The sequence below is a fragment of the Onthophagus taurus genome, unplaced genomic scaffold (assembly GCF_036711975.1).
Source record: "Onthophagus taurus isolate NC unplaced genomic scaffold, IU_Otau_3.0 ScKx7SY_14, whole genome shotgun sequence".
Lineage (NCBI taxonomy): Eukaryota > Metazoa > Arthropoda > Insecta > Coleoptera > Scarabaeidae > Onthophagus > Onthophagus taurus.
Genome location: NW_027248939.1, coordinates 1,751,570 through 1,772,345, shown reverse-complemented (window position 1 = coordinate 1,772,345; position 20,776 = coordinate 1,751,570).

Below are 20,776 nucleotides of genomic sequence, written 5' to 3'. Positions count from 1 at the left end.
AAAGTTCAAACATGTCTCAGAACGGCGTATAACGTCATAATATAACGTTTTGGGCACATTTTGTTTTTTATCTCCAACATGCTCAAAGATGTCATTTGGCGTCTGAATATCACAAATATGGTCAACAGAATTATCGGAACCAAAAGTGATAGAAAGTTCAAACATGTCTCAGAACGGCGTATAACGTCATAATATAACGTTTTGGGCACATTTTGTTTTTTATCTCCAACTTGCTCAAAGATGTCATTTGGCGTCTGAATATCACAAATATGGTCAACAGAATTATCGGAACCAAAAGTGATAGAAAGTTCAAACATGTCTCAGAACGGCGTATAACGTCATAATATAACGTTTTGGGCACATTTTGTTTTTTATCTCCAACATGCTCAAAGATGTCATTTGGCGTCTGAATATCACAAATATGGTCAACAGAATTATCGGAACCAAAAGTGATAGAAAGTTCAAACATGTCTCAGAACGGCGTATAACGTCATAATATCACGTTTTGGGCACATTTTGTTTTTTATCTCCAACATGCTCAAAGATGTCATTTGGCGTCTGAATATCACAAGTATGGTCAACAGAATTAACGGAAGCAAAAGTGATAGAATGTTCAAACATGTCTCAGAACGGCGTATAACGTCATAATATAACGTTTTGGGCACATTTTGTTTTTTATCTCCAACATGCTCAAAGATGTCATTTGGCGTCTGAATATCAAAAATATGGTCAACAGAATTATCGGAACCAAAAGTGATAGAAAGTTCAAACATGTCTCAGAACGGCGTATAACGTCATAATATAACGTTTTGGGCACATTTTGTCTTTTATCTCCAACATGCTCAAAGATGTCATTTGGCGTCTGAATATCACAAATATGGTCAACAGAATTATCGGAACCAAAAGTGATAGAAAGTTCAAACATGTCTCAGAACGGCGTATAACGTCATAATGTAACGTTTTGGGCACATTTTGTTTTTTATCTCCAACATGCTCCAACATGTCATTTGGCGCCTGAATATCACAAATATGGTCAACAGAATTATCGGAACCAAAAGTGATAGAAAGTTCAAACATGTCTCAGAACGGCGTATAACGTCATAATATAACGTTTTGGGCACATTTTGTTCTTTATCTCCAACATGCTCCAACATGTCATTTGGCGCCTGAATATCACAAATATGGTCAACAGAATTATCGGAACCAAAAGTGATAGAAAGTTCAAACATGTCTCAGAACGGCGTATAACGTCATAATATCACGTTTTGGGCACATTTTGTTTTTTATCTCCAACATGCTCCAACATGTCACTTGGCGCCTGAATATCACAAATATGGTCAACAGAATTATCGGAACCAAAAGTGATAGAAAGTTCAAACATGTCTCAGAACGGCGTATAACGTCATAATATCACGTTTTGGGCACATTTTGTTTTTTATCTCCAACATGCTCCAACATGTAATTTGGCGTCTGAATATCACAAATATGGTCAACAGAATTATCGGAACCAAAAGTGATAGAAAGTTCAAACATGTCTCAGAACGCCGTATAACGTCATAATATCACGTTTTGGGCACATTTTGTTTTTTATCTCCAACATGCTCCAACATGTCATTTGGCGCCTGAATATCACAAATATGGTCAACAGAATAATCGGAACCAAAAGTGATAGAAAGTTCAAACATGTTTCAGAACGGCGTATAACGTCAAAATATAACGTTTTGGGCACATTTTGTTTTTTATCTCCAACATGCTCAAAGATGTCATTTGGCGTCTGAATATCACAAATATGGTCAACAGAATTATCGGAACCAAAAGTGATAGAAAGTTCAAACATGTCTCAGAACGGCGTATAACGTCAGAATATCACGTTTTGGGCACATTTTGTTTTTTATCTCCAACAGGCTCCAACATGTCATTTGGCGCCTGAATATCACAAATATGGTCAACAGAATTATTGGAACCAAAAGTGATAGAAAGTTCAAACATGTCTCAGAACGCCGTATAACGTCATAATACCACGTTTTGGGCACATTTTGTTTTTTATCTCCAACATGCTCCAACATGTCATTTGGCGCCTGAATATCACAAATATGGTCAACAGAATAATCGGAACCAAAAGTGATAGAAAGTTCAAACATGTTTCAGAACGGCGTATAACGTCAAAATATAACGTTTTGGGTACATTTTGTTTTTTATCTCCAACATGCTCAAAGATGTCATTTGGCGTCTGAATATCACAAATATGGTCAACAGAATTATCGGAACCAAAAGTGATAGAAAGATAAACATGTCTCAGAACGGCGTATAACGTCATAATATAACGTTTTGGGCACATTTTGTTTTTTATCTCCAACATGCTCCAACATGTCATTTGGCGCCTGAATATCACAAATATGGTCAACAGAATTATCGGAACCAAAAGTGATAGAAAGTTCAAACATGTCTCAGAACGGCGTATAACGTCATAATATCACGTTTTGGGCACATTTTGTTTTTTATCTCCAACACGCTCCAACATGCCATTTGGCGCCTGAATATCACAAATATGGGCAACAGAATTATCGGAACCAAAAGTGATAGAAAGTTCAAACATGTCTCAGAACGGCGTATAACGTCATAATATCACGTTTTGGGCACATTTTGTTTTTTATCTCCAACACGCTCCAACATGCCATTTGGCGCCTGAATATCACAAATATGGTCAACAGAATTATCGGAACCAAAAGTGATAGAAAGTTCAAACATGTCTCAGAACGGCGTATAACGTCATAATATCACGTTTTGGGCACATTTTGTTTTTTATCTCCAACATGCTCAAAGATGTCATTTGGCGTCTGTATATCACAAATATGGTCAACAGAATTATCGGAACCAAAAGTGATAGAAAGTTCAAACATGTCTCAGAACGGCGTATAACGTCATAATATCACGTTTTGGGCACATTTTGTTTTTTATCTCCAACAAGCTCAAAGATGTCATTTGGCGTCTGTATATCACAAATATGGTCAACAGAATTATCGGAACCAAAAGTGATAGAAAGTTCAAACATGTCTCAGAACGGCGTATAACGTCACAATATCACGTTTTGGGCACATTTTGTTTTTTATCTCCAACATGCTCCAACATGTCATTTGGCGCCTGAATATCACAAATATGGTCAACAGAATTATCGGAACCAAAAGTGATAGAAAGTTCAAACATGTCTCAGAACGGCGTATAACGTCATAATATAACGTTTTGGGCACATTTTGTTTTTTATCTCCAACATGCTCCAACATGTCATTTGGCGCCTGAATATCACAAATATGGTCAACAGAATTATCGGAACCAAAAGTGATAGAAAGTTGAAACATGTCTCAGAACGGCGTATAACGTCATAATATCACGTTTTGGGCACATTTTGTTTTTTATCTCCAACATGCTCAAAGATGTCATTTGGCGCCTGAATATCACAAATATGGTCAACAGAATTATCGGAACCAAAAGTGATAGAAAGTTCAAACATGTCTCAGAACGGCGTATAACGTCATAATATCACGTTTTGGGCACATTTTGTTTTCTATCTCCAACATGCTCAAAGATGTCATTTGGCGTCTGAATAACACAAATACGGTCAACAGAATTATCGGAACCAAAAGTGATAGAAAGTTCAAACATATCTCAGAACGGCGTATAACGTCATAATATATCGTTTTGGGCACATTTTGTTTTTTATCTCCAACATGCTCAAAGATGTCATTTGGCGTCTGAATATCAAAAATATGGTCAACAGAATTATCGGAACCAAAAGTGATAGAAAGTTCAAACATGTCTCAGAACGGCGTATAACGTCATAATATCACGTTTTGGGCACATTTTGTTTTTTATCTCCAACATGCTCAAAGATGTCATTTGGCGTCTGAATATCACAAATATGGTCAACAGAATTATCGGAACCAAAAGTGATAGAAAGTTCAAACATGTACCAGAACGGCGTATAACGTCATAATATCACGTTTTGGGCACATTTTGTTTTTTATCTCCAACATGCTCCAACATGTCATTTGGCGCCTGAATATCACAAATATGGTCAACAGAATTATCGGAACCAAAAGTGATAGAAAGTTCAAACATGTCTCAGAACGGCGTATAACGTCATAATATCACGTTTTGGGCACATTTTGTTTTTTATCTCCAACATACTCCAACATGTCATTTGGCGCCTGAATATCACAAATATGGTCAACAGAATTATCGGAACCAAAAGTGATAGAAAGTTCAAACATGTCTCAGAACGGCGTATAACGTCATAATATAACGTTTTGGGCACATTTTGTTTTTTATCTCCAACATGCTCAAAGATGTCATTTGGCGTCTGAATATCACAAATATGGTCAACAGAATTATCGGAACCAAAAGTGATAGAAAGTTCAAACATGTCTCAGAACGGCGTATAACGTCATAATATCACGTTTTGGGCACATTTGTTTTTTATCTCCAACATGTTCCAACATGTCATTTGGCGCCTGAATATCACAAATATGGTCAACAGAATTATCGGAACCAAAAGTGATAGAAAGTTCAAACATGTCTCAGAACGGCGTATAACGTCATAATATAACGTTTTGGGCACATTTTGTTTTTTATCTCCAACATGCTCAAAGATGTCATTTGGCGTCTGAATATCACAAATATGGTCAACAGAATTATCGGAACCAAAAGTGATAGAAAGTTCAAACATGTCTCAGAACGGCGTATAACGTCATAATATAACGTTTTGGGCACATTTTGTTTTTTATCTCCAACATGCTCAAAGATGTCATTTGGCGTCTGAATATCAAAAATATGGTCAACAGAATTATCGGAACCAAAAGTGATGGAAAGTTCAAACATGTCTCAGAACGGCGTATAACGTCATAATATAACGTTTTGGGCACATTTTGTTTTTTATCTCCAACATGCTCAAAGATGTCATTTGGCGTCTGAATATCACAAATATGGTCAACTGAATTATCGGAACCAAAAGTGATAGAAAGTTCAAACATGTCTCAGAACGGCGTATAACGTCATAATATCACGTTTTGGGCACATTTTGTTTTTTATCTCCAACATGCTCAAAGATGTCATTTGGCGTCTGAATATCACAAGTATGATCAACAGAATTATCGGTAGCAAAAGTGATAGAATGTTCAAACGTGTCTCAGAACGGCGTATAACGTCATAATATAACGTTTTGGGCACATTTTGTTTTTTATCTCCAACATGCTCAAAGATGTCATTTGGCGTCTGAATATCACAAATATGGTCAACAGAATTATCGGAACCAAAAGTGATAGAAAGTTCAAACATGTCTCAGAACGGCGTATAACGTCATAATATAACGTTTTGGGCACATTTTGTTTTTTATCTCCAACATGCTCAAAGATGTCATTTGGCGTCTGAATATCAAACATATGGTCAACAGAATTATCGGAACCAAAAGTGATGGAAAGTTCAAACATGTCTCAGAACGGCGTATAACGTCATAATATAACGTTTTGGGCACATTTTGTTTTTTATCTCCAACATGCTCAAAGATGTCATTTGGCGTCTGAATATCACAAATATGGTCAACTGAATTATCGGAACCAAAAGTGATAGAAAGTTCAAACATGTCTCAGAACGGCGTATAACGTCATAATATCACGTTTTGGGCACATTTTGTTTTTTATCTCCAACATGCTCAAAGATGTCATTTGGCGTCTGAATATCACAAATATGGTCAACAGAATTATCGGAACCAAAAGTGATAGAAAGTTCAAACATGTCTCAGAACGGCGTATAACGTCATAATATAACGTTTTGGGCACATTTTGTTTTTTATCTCCAACATGCTCCAACATGTCATTTGGCGCCTGAATATCACAAATATGGTCAACAGAATTATCGGAACCAAAAGTGATAGAAAGTTCAAACATGTCTCAGAACGGCGTATAACGTCATAATATCACGTTTTGGGCACATTTTGTTTTTTATCTCCAACATGCTCCAACATGTCATTTGGCGCCTGAATATCACAAATATGGTCAACAGAATTATCGGAACCAATAGTGATAGAAAGTTCAAACATGTCTCAGAACGGCGTATAACGTCATAATATCACGTTTTGGGCACATTTTGTTTTTTATCTCCAACATGCTCAAAGATGTCATTTGGCGTCTGAATATCACAAATATGGTCAACAGAATTATCGGAACCAAAAGTGATAGAAAGTTCAAACATGTCTCAGAACGGCGTATAACGTCATAATATCACGTTTTGGGCACATTTTGTTTTTTATCTCCAACATGCTCAAAGATGTCATTTGGCGTCTGAATATCACAAATATGGTCAACAGAATTATCGGAACCAAAAGTGATAGAAAGTTCAAACATGTCTCAGAACGGCGTATAACGTCATAATATAACGTTTTGGGCACATTTTGTTTTTTATCTCCAACATGCTCAAACATGTCATTTGGCGCCTGAATATCACAAATATGGTCAACAGAATAATCGGAACCAAAAGTGATAGAAAGTTCAAACATGTCTCAGAACGGCGTATAACGTCATAATATCACGTTTTGGGCACATTTTGTTTTTTATCTCCAACATGCTCAAACATGTCATTTGGCGCCTGAATATCACAAATATGGTCAACAGAATAATCGGAACCAAAAGTGATAGAAAGTTCAAACATGTCTCAGAACGGCGTATAACGTCATAATATAACGTTTTGGGCACATTTTGTTTTTTATCTCCAACATGCTCAAAGATGTCATTTGGCGTCTGAATATCACAAATATGGTCAACAGAATTATCGGAACCAAAAGTGATAGAAAGTTCAAACATGTGCCAGAACGGCGTATAACGTCATAATATAACGTTTTGGGCACATTTTGTTTTTTATTTCCAACATGCTCAAAGATGTCATTTGGCGTCTGAATATCAAAAATATGGTCAACAGAATTATCGGAACCAAAAGTGATAGAAAGTTCAAACATGTCTCAGAACGGCGTATAACGTCATAATATCACGTTTTGGGCACATTTTGTTTTTTATCTCCAACATGCTCAAAGATGTCATTTGGCGTCTGAATATCACAAATATGGTCAACAGAATTATCGGAACCAAAAGTGATAGAAAGTTCAAACATGTCTCAGAACGGCGTATAACGTCATAATATAACGTTTTGGGCACATTTTGTTTTTTATCTCCAACATGCTCCAACATGACATTTGGCACCTGAATATCACAAATATGGTCAACAGAATTATCGGAACCAAAAGTGTTAGAAAGTTCAAACATGTCTCAGAACGGCGTATAACGTCATAATATAACGTTTTGGGCACATTTTGTTTTTTATCTCCAACATGCTCCAACATGTCATTTGGCGCCTGAATATCACAAATATGGTCAACAGAATTATCGGAACCAAAAGTGATAGAAAGTTCAAACATGTCTCAGAACGGCGTATAACGTCATAATATAACGTTTTGGGCACATTTTGTTTTTTATCTCCAACATGCTCAAAGATGTCATTTGGCGTCTGAATATCACAAATATGGTCAACAGAATTATCGGAACCAAAAGTGATAGAAAGTTCAAACATGTCTCAGAACGGCGTATAACGTCATAATATAACGTTTTGGGCACATTTTGTTTTTTATCTCCAACATGCTCAAAGATGTCATTTGGCGTCTGAATATCACAAATATGGTCAACAGAATTATCGGAACCAAAAGTGATAGAAAGTTCAAACATGTCTCAGAACGGCGTATAACGTCATAATATCACGTTTTGGGCACATTTTGTTTTTTATCTCCAACATGTTCCAACATGTCATTTGGCGCCTGAATATCACAAATAATATGGTCAACAGAATTATCGGAACCAAAAGTGATAGAAAGTTCAAACATGTCTCAGAACGGCGTATAACGTCATAATATAACGTTTTGGGCACATTTTGTTTTTTATCTCCAACATGCTCAAAGATGTCATTTGGCGTCTGAATATCACAAATATGGTCAACTGAATTATCGGAACCAAAAGTGATAGAAAGTTCAAACATGTCTCAGAACGGCGTATAACGTCATAATATCACGTTTTGGGCACATTTTGTTTTTTATCTCCAACATGCTCAAAGATGTCATTTGGCGTCTGAATATCACAAGTATGATCAACAGAATTATCGGTAGCAAAAGTGATAGAATGTTCAAACATGTCTCAGAACGGCGTATAACGTCATAATATAACGTTTTGGGCACATTTTGTTTTTTATCTCCAACATGCTCAAAGATGTCATTTGGCGTCTGAATATCACAAATATGGTCAACAGAATTATCGGAACCAAAAGTGATAGAAAGTTCAAACATGTCTCAGAACGGCGTATAACGTCATAATATAACGTTTTGGGCACATTTTGTTTTTTATCTCCAACATGCTCAAAGATGTCATTTGGCGTCTGAATATCAAAAATATGGTCAACAGAATTATCGGAACCAAAAGTGATGGAAAGTTCAAACATGTCTCAGAACGGCGTATAACGTCATAATATAACGTTTTGGGCACATTTTGTTTTTTATCTCCAACATGCTCAAAGATGTCATTTGGCGTCTGAATATCACAAATATGGTCAACTGAATTATCGGAACCAAAAGTGATAGAAAGTTCAAACATGTCTCAGAACGGCGTATAACGTCATAATATCACGTTTTGGGCACATTTTGTTTTTTATCTCCAACATGCTCAAAGATGTCATTTGGCGTCTGAATATCACAAGTATGATCAACAGAATTATCGGTAGCAAAAGTGATAGAATGTTCAAACGTGTCTCAGAACGGCGTATAACGTCATAATATAACGTTTTGGGCACATTTTGTTTTTTATCTCCAACATGCTCAAAGATGTCATTTGGCGTCTGAATATCACAAATATGGTCAACAGAATTATCGGAACCAAAAGTGATGGAAAGTTCAAACATGTCTCAGAACGGCGTATAACGTCATAATATAACGTTTTGGGCACATTTTGTTTTTTATCTCCAACATGCTCAAAGATGTCATTTGGCGTCTGAATATCACAAATATGGTCAACAGAATTATCGGAACCAAAAGTGATAGAAAGTTCAAACATGTCTCAGAACGGCGTATAACGTCATAATATAACGTTTTGGGCACATTTTGTTTTTTATCTCCAACATGCTCCAACATGTCATTTGGCGCCTGAATATCACAAATATGGTCAACAGAATTATCGGAACCAAAAGTGATAGAAAGTTCAAACATGTCTCAGAACGGCGTATAACGTCATAATATCACGTTTTGGGCACATTTTGTTTTTTATCTCCAACATGCTCCAACATGTCATTTGGCGCCTGAATATCACAAATATGGTCAACAGAATTATCGGAACCAATAGTGATAGAAAGTTCAAACATGTCTCAGAACGGCGTATAACGTCATAATATCACGTTTTGGGCACATTTTGTTTTTTATCTCCAACATGCTCAAAGATGTCATTTGGCGTCTGAATATCACAAATATGGTCAACAGAATTATCGGAACCAAAAGTGATAGAAAGTTCAAACATGTCTCAGAACGGCGTATAACGTCATAATATCACGTTTTGGGCACATTTTGTTTTTTATCTCCAACATGCTCAAAGATGTCATTTGGCGTCTGAATATCACAAATATGGTCAACAGAATTATCGGAACCAAAAGTGATAGAAAGTTCAAACATGTCTCAGAACGGCGTATAACGTCATAATATAACGTTTTGGGCACATTTTGTTTTTTATCTCCAACATGCTCAAAGATGTCATTTGGCGTCTGAATATCACAAATATGGTCAACAGAATTATCGGAACCAAAAGTGATAGAAAGTTCAAACATGTCTCAGAACGGCGTATAACGTCATAATATCACGTTTTGGGCACATTTTGTTTTTTATCTCCAACATGCTCAAACATGTCATTTGGCGCCTGAATATCACAAATATGGTCAACAGAATAATCGGAACCAAAAGTGATAGAAAGTTCAAACATGTCTCAGAACGGCGTATAACGTCATAATATCACGTTTTGGGCACATTTTGTTTTTTATCTCCAACATGCTCAAACATGTCATTTGGCGCCTGAATATCACAAATATGGTCAACAGAATAATCGGAACCAAAAGTGATAGAAAGTTCAAACATGTCTCAGAACGGCGTATAACGTCATAATATAACGTTTTGGGCACATTTTGTTTTTTATCTCCAACATGCTCAAAGATGTCATTTGGCGTCTGAATATCACAAATATGGTCAACAGAATTATCGGAACCAAAAGTGATAGAAAGTTCAAACATGTGCCAGAACGGCGTATAACGTCATAATATAACGTTTTGGGCACATTTTGTTTTTTATCTCCAACATGCTCAAAGATGTCATTTGGCGTCTGAATATCAAAAATATGGTCAACAGAATTATCGGAACCAAAAGTGATAGAAAGTTCAAACATGTCTCAGAACGGCGTATAACGTCATAATATCACGTTTTGGGCACATTTTGTTTTTTATCTCCAACATGCTCAAAGATGTCATTTGGCGTCTGAATATCACAAATATGGTCAACAGAATTATCGGAACCAAAAGTGATAGAAAGTTCAAACATGTCTCAGAACGGCGTATAACGTCATAATATAACGTTATGGGCACATTTTGTTTTTTATCTCCAACATGCTCCAACATGACATTTGGCACCTGAATATCACAAATATGGTCAACAGAATTATCGGAACCAAAAGTGTTAGAAAGTTCAAACATGTCTCAGAACGGCGTATAACGTCATAATATAACGTTTTGGGCACATTTTGTTTTTTATCTCCAACATGCTCCAACATGTCATTTGGCGCCTGAATATCACAAATATGGTCAACAGAATTATCGGAACCAAAAGTGATAGAAAGTTCAAACATGTCTCAGAACGGCGTATAACGTCATAATATAACGTTTTGGGCACATTTTGTTTTTTATCTCCAACATGCTCAAAGATGTCATTTGGCGTCTGAATATCACAAATATGGTCAACAGAATTATCGGAACCAAAAGTGATAGAAAGTTCAAACATGTCTCAGAACGGCGTATAACGTCATAATATAACGTTTTGGGCACATTTTGTTTTTTATCTCCAACATGCTCAAAGATGTCATTTGGCGTCTGAATATCACAAATATGGTCAACAGAATTATCGGAACCAAAAGTGATAGAAAGTTCAAACATGTCTCAGAACGGCGTATAACGTCATAATATCACGTTTTGGGCACATTTTGTTTTTTATCTCCAACATGTTCCAACATGTCATTTGGCGCCTGAATATCACAAATAATATGGTCAACAGAATTATCGGAACCAAAAGTGATAGAAAGTTCAAACATGTCTCAGAACGGCGTATAACGTCATAATATAACGTTTTGGGCACATTTTGTTTTTTATCTCCAACATGCTCAAAGATGTCATTTGGCGTCTGAATATCACAAATATGGTCAACTGAATTATCGGAACCAAAAGTGATAGAAAGTTCAAACATGTCTCAGAACGGCGTATAACGTCATAATATCACGTTTTGGGCACATTTTGTTTTTTATCTCCAACATGCTCAAAGATGTCATTTGGCGTCTGAATATCACAAGTATGATCAACAGAATTATCGGTAGCAAAAGTGATAGAATGTTCAAACATGTCTCAGAACGGCGTATAACGTCATAATATAACGTTTTGGGCACATTTTGTTTTTTATCTCCAACATGCTCAAAGATGTCATTTGGCGTCTGAATATCAAAAATATGGTCAACAGAATTATCGGAACCAAAAGTGATGGAAAGTTCAAACATGTCTCAGAACGGCGTATAACGTCATAATATAACGTTTTGGGCACATTTTGTTTTTTATCTCCAACATGCTCAAAGATGTCATTTGGCGTCTGAATATCACAAATATGGTCAACTGAATTATCGGAACCAAAAGTGATAGAAAGTTCAAACATGTCTCAGAACGGCGTATAACGTCATAATATCACGTTTTGGGCACATTTTGTTTTTTATCTCCAACATGCTCAAAGATGTCATTTGGCGTCTGAATATCACAAATACGGTCAACTGAATTATCGGAACCAAAAGTGATAGAAAGTTCAAACATGTCTCAGAACGGCGTATAACGTCATAATATAACGTTTTGGGTACATTTTGTTTTTTATCTCCAACATGCTCAAAGATGTCATTTGGCGTCTGAATATCACAAATATGGTCAACAGAATTATCGGAACCAAAAGTGATAGAAAGTTCAAACATGTCTCAGAACGGCGTATAACGTCATAATATAACGTTTTGGGCACATTTTGTTTTTTATCTCCAACATGCTCCAACATGTCATTTGGCGCCTGAATATCACAAATATGGTCAACAGAATTATCGGAACCAAAAGTGATAGAAAGTTCAAACATGTCTCAGAACGGCGTATAACGTCATAATATAACGTTTTGTGCACATTTTGTTTTTTATCTCCAACATGCTCAAAGATGTCATTTGGCGTCTGAATATCAAAAATATGGTCAACAGAATTATCGGAACCAAAAGTGATAGAAAGTTCAAACATGTCTCAGAACGGCGTATAACGTCATAATATAACGTTTTGGGCACATTTTGTTTTTTATCTCGAACATGCTCAAAGATGTCATTTGGCGTCTGAATATCACAAATATGGTCAACAGAATTATCGGAACCAAAAGTGATAGAAAGTTCAAACATGTCTCAGAACGGCGTATAACGTCATAATATAACGTTTTGGGCACATTTTGTTTTTTATCTCCAACATGCTCAAAGATGTCATTTGGCGTCTGAATATCAAAATTATGGTCAACAGAATTATCGGAACCAAAAGTGATAGGAAGTTCAAACATGTCTCAGAACGGCGTATAACGTCATAATATCACGTTTTGGGCACATTTTGTTTTTTATCTCCAACATGCTCCAACATGTCATTTGGCACCTGAATATCACAAATATGGTCAACAGAATTATCGGAACCAAAAGTGTTAGAAAGTTCAAACATGTCTCAGAACGGCGTATAACGTCATAATATAACGTTTTGGGCACATTTTGTTTTTTATCTCCAACATGCTCCAACATGTCATTTGGCGCCTGAATATCACAAATATGGTCAACAGAATTATCGGAACCAAAAGTGATAGAAAGTTCAAACATGGCTCAGAACGGCGTATAACGTCATAATATCACGTTTTGGGCACATTTTGTTTTTTATCTCCAACATGCTCCAACATGTAATTTGGCGTCTGAATATCACAAATATGGTCAACAGAATTATCGGAACCAAAAGTGATAGAAAGTTCAAACATGTCTCAGAACGCCGTATAACGTCATAATATCACGTTTTGGGCACATTTTGTTTTTTATCTCCAACATGCTCAAACATGTCATTTGGCGCCTGAATATCACAAATATGGTCAACAGAATAATCGGAACCAAAAGTGATAGAAAGTTCAAACATGTTTCAGAACGGCGTATAACGTCAAAATATAACGTTTTGGGCACATTTTGTTTTTTATCTCCAACATGCTCAAAGATGTCATTTGGCGTCTGAATATCACAAATATGGTCAACAGAATTATCGGAACCAAAAGTGATAGAAAGTTGAAACATGTCTCAGAACGGCGTATAACGTCAGAATATCACGTTTTGGGCACATTTTGTTTTTTATCTCCAACAGGCTCCAACATGTCATTTGGCGCCTGAATATCACAAATATGGTCAACAGAATTATCGGAACCAAAAGTGATAGAAAGTTCAAGCATGTCTCAGAACGCCGTATAACGTCATAATACCACGTTTTGGGCACATTTTGTTTTTTATCTCCAACATGCCCCAACTTGTCATTTGGCGCCTGAATATCACAAATATGGTCAACAGAATAATCGGAACCAAAAGTGATAGAAAGTTCAAACATGTTTCAGAACGGCGTATAACGTCAAAATATAACGTTTTGGGCACATTTTGTTTTTTATCTCCAACATGCTCAAAGATGTCATTTGGCGTCTGAATATCACAAATATGGTCAACAGAATTATCGGAAGCAAAAGTGATAGAAAGTTCAAACATGTCTCAGAACGGCGTATAACGTCATAATATCACGTTTTGGGCACATTTTGTTTTTTATCTCCAACATGCTCAAAGATGTCATTTGGCGTCTGAATATCAAAAATATGGTCAACAGAATAATCGGAACCAAAAGTGATAGAAAGTTCAAACATGTCTCAGAACGGCGTATAACGTCATAATATCACGTTTTGGGCACATTTTGTTTTTTATCTCCAACATGCTCAAAGATGTCATTTGGCGTCTGAATATCACAAATATGGTCAACAGAATTATCGGAACCAAAAGTGATAGAAAGTTCAAACATGTCTCAGAACGGCGTATAACGTCATAATATAACGTTTTGGGCACATTTTGTTTTTTATCTCCAACATGCTCCAACATGACATTTGGCACCTGAATATCACAAATATGGTCAACAGAATTATCGGAACCAAAAGTGTTAGAAAGTTCAAACATGTCTCAGAACGGCGTATAACGTCATAATATAACGTTTTGGGCACATTTTGTTTTTTATCTCCAACATGCTCCAACATGTCATTTGGCGCCTGAATATCACAAATATGGTCAACAGAATTATCGGAACCAAAAGTGATAGAAAGTTCAAACATGTCTCAGAACGGCGTATAACGTCATAATATAACGTTTTGGGCACATTTTGTTTTTTATCTCCAACATGCTCAAAGATGTCATTTGGCGTCTGAATATCACAAATATGGTCAACAGAATTATCGGAACCAAAAGTGATAGAAAGTTCAAACATGTCTCAGAACGGCGTATAACGTCATAATATAACGTTTTGGGCACATTTTGTTTTTTATCTCCAACATGCTCAAAGATGTCATTTGGCGTCTGAATATCACAAATATGGTCAACAGAATTATCGGAACCAAAAGTGATAGAAAGTTCAAACATGTCTCAGAACGGCGTATAACGTCATAATATCACGTTTTGGGCACATTTTGTTTTTTATCTCCAACATGTTCCAACATGTCATTTGGCGCCTGAATATCACAAATAATATGGTCAACAGAATTATCGGAACCAAAAGTGATAGAAAGTTCAAACATGTCTCAGAACGGCGTATAACGTCATAATATAACGTTTTGGGCACATTTTGTTTTTTATCTCCAACATGCTCAAAGATGTCATTTGGCGTCTGAATATCACAAATATGGTCAACTGAATTATCGGAACCAAAAGTGATAGAAAGTTCAAACATGTCTCAGAACGGCGTATAACGTCATAATATCACGTTTTGGGCACATTTTGTTTTTTATCTCCAACATGCTCAAAGATGTCATTTGGCGTCTGAATATCACAAGTATGATCAACAGAATTATCGGTAGCAAAAGTGATAGAATGTTCAAACATGTCTCAGAACGGCGTATAACGTCATAATATAACGTTTTGGGCACATTTTGTTTTTTATCTCCAACATGCTCAAAGATGTCATTTGGCGTCTGAATATCACAAATATGGTCAACAGAATTATCGGAACCAAAAGTGATAGAAAGTTCAAACATGTCTCAGAACGGCGTATAACGTCATAATATAACGTTTTGGGCACATTTTGTTTTTTATCTCCAACATGCTCAAAGATGTCATTTGGCGTCTGAATATCAAAAATATGGTCAACAGAATTATCGGAACCAAAAGTGATGGAAAGTTCAAACATGTCTCAGAACGGCGTATAACGTCATAATATAACGTTTTGGGCACATTTTGTTTTTTATCTCCAACATGCTCAAAGATGTCATTTGGCGTCTGAATATCACAAATATGGTCAACTGAATTATCGGAACCAAAAGTGATAGAAAGTTCAAACATGTCTCAGAACGGCGTATAACGTCATAATATCACGTTTTGGGCACATTTTGTTTTTTATCTCCAACATGCTCAAAGATGTCATTTGGCGTCTGAATATCACAAATATGGTCAACTGAATTATCGGAACCAAAAGTGATAGAAAGTTCAAACATGTCTCAGAACGGCGTATAACGTCATAATATAACGTTTTGGGTACATTTTGTTTTTTATCTCCAACATGCTCAAAGATGTCATTTGGCGTCTGAATATCACAAATATGGTCAACAGAATTATCGGAACCAAAAGTGATAGAAAGTTCAAACATGTCTCAGAACGGCGTATAACGTCATAATATAACGTTTTGGGCACATTTTGTTTTTTATCTCCAACATGCTCCAACATGTCATTTGGCGCCTGAATATCACAAATATGGTCAACAGAATTATCGGAACCAAAAGTGATAGAAAGTTCAAACATGTCTCAGAACGGCGTATAACGTCATAATATAACGTTTTGTGCACATTTTGTTTTTTATCTCCAACATGCTCAAAGATGTCATTTGGCGTCTGAATATCAAAAATATGGTCAACAGAATTATCGGAACCAAAAGTGATAGAAAGTTCAAACATGTCTCAGAACGGCGTATAACGTCATAATATAACGTTTTGGGCACATTTTGTTTTTTATCTCGAACATGCTCAAAGATGTCATTTGGCGTCTGAATATCACAAATATGGTCAACAGAATTATCGGAACCAAAAGTGATAGAAAGTTCAAACATGTCTCAGAACGGCGTATAACGTCATAATATAACGTTTTGGGCACATTTTGTTTTTTATCTCCAACATGCTCAAAGATGTCATTTGGCGTCTGAATATCAAAATTATGGTCAACAGAATTATCGGAACCAAAAGTGATAGGAAGTTCAAACATGTCTCAGAACGGCGTATAACGTCATAATATCACGTTTTGGGCACATTTTGTTTTTTATCTCCAACATGCTCCAACATGTCATTTGGCACCTGAATATCACAAATATGGTCAACAGAATTATCGGAACCAAAAGTGTTAGAAAGTTCAAACATGTCTCAGAACGGCGTATAACGTCATAATATAACGTTTTGGGCACATTTTGTTTTTTATCTCCAACATGCTCCAACATGTCATTTGGCGCCTGAATATCACAAATATGGTCAACAGAATTATCGGAACCAAAAGTGATAGAAAGTTCAAACATGGCTCAGAACGGCGTATAACGTCATAATATCACGTTTTGGGCACATTTTGTTTTTTATCTCCAACATGCTCCAACATGTAATTTGGCGTCTGAATATCACAAATATGGTCAACAGAATTATCGGAACCAAAAGTGATAGAAAGTTCAAACATGTCTCAGAACGCCGTATAACGTCATAATAACACGTTTTGGGCACATTTTGTTTTTTATCTCCAACATGCTCAAACATGTCATTTGGCGCCTGAATATCACAAATATGGTCAACAGAATAATCGGAACCAAAAGTGATAGAAAGTTCAAACATGTTTCAGAACGGCGTATAACGTCAAAATATAACGTTTTGGGCACATTTTGTTTTTTATCTCCAACATGCTCAAAGATGTCATTTGGCGTCTGAATATCACAAATATGGTCAACAGAATTATCGGAACCAAAAGTGATAGAAAGTTGAAACATGTCTCAGAACGGCGTATAACGTCAGAATATCACGTTTTGGGCACATTTTGTTTTTTATCTCCAACAGGCTCCAACATGTCATTTGGCGCCTGAATATCACAAATATGGTCAACAGAATTATCGGAACCAAAAGTGATAGAAAGTTCAAGCATGTCTCAGAACGCCGTATAACGTCATAATACCACGTTTTGGGCACATTTTGTTTTTTATCTCCAACATGCTCCAACTTGTCATTTGGCGCCTGAATATCACAAATATGGTCAACAGAATAATCGGAACCAAAAGTGATAGAAAGTTCAAACATGTTTCAGAACGGCGTATAACGTCAAAATATAACGTTTTGGGCACATTTTGTTTTTTATCTCCAACATGCTCAAAGATGTCATTTGGCGTCTGAATATCACAAATATGGTCAACAGAATTATCGGAACCAAAAGTGATAGAAAGTTCAAACATGTCTCAGAACGGCGTATAACGTCATAATATAACGTTTTGGGCACATTTTGTTTTTTATCTCCAACATGCTCCAACATGACATTTGGCACCTGAATATCACAAATATGGTCAACAGAATTATCGGAACCAAAAGTGTTAGAAAGTTCAAACATGTCTCAGAACGGCGTATAACGTCATAATATAACGTTTTGGGCACATTTTGTTTTTTATCTCCAACATGCTCCAACATGTCATTTGGCGCCTGAATATCACAAATATGGTCAACAGAATTATCGGAACCAAAAGTGATAGAAAGTTCAAACATGTCTCAGAACGGCGTATAACGTCATAATATAACGTTTTGGGCACATTTTGTTTTTTATCTCCAACATGCTCAAAGATGTCATTTGGCGTCTGAATATCACAAATATGGTCAACAGAATTATCGGAACCAAAAGTGATAGAAAGTTCAAACATGTCTCAGAACGGCGTATAACGTCATAATATAACGTTTTGGGCACATTTTGTTTTTTATCTCCAACATGCTCAAAGATGTCATTTGGCGTCTGAATATCACAAATATGGTCAACAGAATTATCGGAACCAAAAGTGATAGAAAGTTCAAACATGTCTCAGAACGGCGTATAACGTCATAATATCACGTTTTGGGCACATTTTGTTTTTTATCTCCAACATGTTCCAACATGTCATTTGGCGCCTGAATATCACAAATAATATGGTCAACAGAATTATCGGAACCAAAAGTGATAGAAAGTTCAAACATGTCTCAGAACGGCGTATAACGTCATAATATAACGTTTTGGGCACATTTTGTTTTTTATCTCCAACATGCTCAAAGATGTCATTTGGCGTCTGAATATCACAAATATGGTCAACTGAATTATCGGAACCAAAAGTGATAGAAAGTTCAAACATGTCTCAGAACGGCGTATAACGTCATAATATCACGTTTTGGGCACATTTTGTTTTTTATCTCCAACATGCTCAAAGATGTCATTTGGCGTCTGAATATCACAAGTATGATCAACAGAATTATCGGTAGCAAAAGTGATAGAATGTTCAAACATGTCTCAGAACGGCGTATAACGTCATAATATAACGTTTTGGGCACATTTTGTTTTTTATCTCCAACATGCTCAAAGATGTCATTTGGCGTCTGAATATCACAAATATGGTCAACTGAATTATCGGAACCAAAAGTGATAGAAAGTTCAAACATGTCTCAGAACGGCGTATAACGTCATAATATCACGTTTTGGGCACATTTTGTTTTTTATCTCCAACATGCTCAAAGATGTCATTTGGCGTCTGAATATCACAAGTATGATCAACAGAATTATCGGTAGCAAAAGTGATAGAATGTTCAAACGTGTCTCAGAACGGCGTATAACGTCATAATATAACGTTTTGGGCACATTTTGTTTTTTATCTCCAACATGCTCAAAGATGTCATTTGGCGTCTGAATATCACAAATATGGTCAACAGAATTATCGGAACCAAAAGTGATGGAAAGTTCAAACATGTCTCAGAACGGCGTATAACGTCATAATATAACGTTTTGGGCACATTTTGTTTTTTATCTCCAACATGCTCAAAGATGTCATTTGGCGTCTGAATATCACAAATATGGTCAACAGAATTATCGGAACCAAAAGTGATAGAAAGTTCAAACATGTCTCAGAACGGCGTATAACGTCATAATATAACGTTTTGGGCACATTTTGTTTTTTATCTCCAACATGCTCCAACATGTCATTTGGCGCCTGAATATCACAAATATGGTCAACAGAATTATCGGAACCAAAAGTGATAGAAAGTTCAAACATGTCTCAGAACGGCGTATAACGTCATAATATCACGTTTTGGGCACATTTTGTTTTTTATCTCCAACATGCTCCAACATGTCATTTGGCGCCTGAATATCACAAATATGGTCAACAGAATTATCGGAACCAATAGTGATAGAAAGTTCAAACATGTCTCAGAACGGCGTATAACGTCATAATATCACGTTTTGGGCACATTTTGTTTTTTATCTCCAACATGCTCAAAGATGTCATTTGGCGTCTGAATATCACAAATATGGTCAACAGAATTATCGGAACCAAAAGTGATAGAAAGTTCAAACATGTCTCAGAACGGCGTATAACGTCATAATATCACGTTTTGGGCACATTTTGTTTTTTATCTCCAACATGCTCAAAGATGTCATTTGGCGTCTGAATATCACAAATATGGTCAACAGAATTATCGGAACCAAAAGTGATAGAAAGTTCAAACATGTCTCAGAACGGCGTATAACGTCATAATATAACGTTTTGGGCACATTTTGTTTTTTATCTCCAACATGCTCAAAGATGTCATTTGGCGTCTGAATATCACAAATATGGTCAACAGAATTATCGGAACCAAAAGTGATAGAAAGTTCAAACATGGCTCAGAACGGCGTATAACGTCATAATATCACGTTTTGGGCACATTTTGTTTTTTATCTCCAACATGCTCAAACATGTCATTTGGCGCCTGAATATCACAAATATGGTCAACAGAATAATCGGAACCAAAAGTGATAGAAAGTTCAAACATGTCTCAGAACGGCGTATAACGTCATAATATAACGTTTTGGGCACATTTTGTTTTTTATCTCCAACATGCTCAAAGATGTCA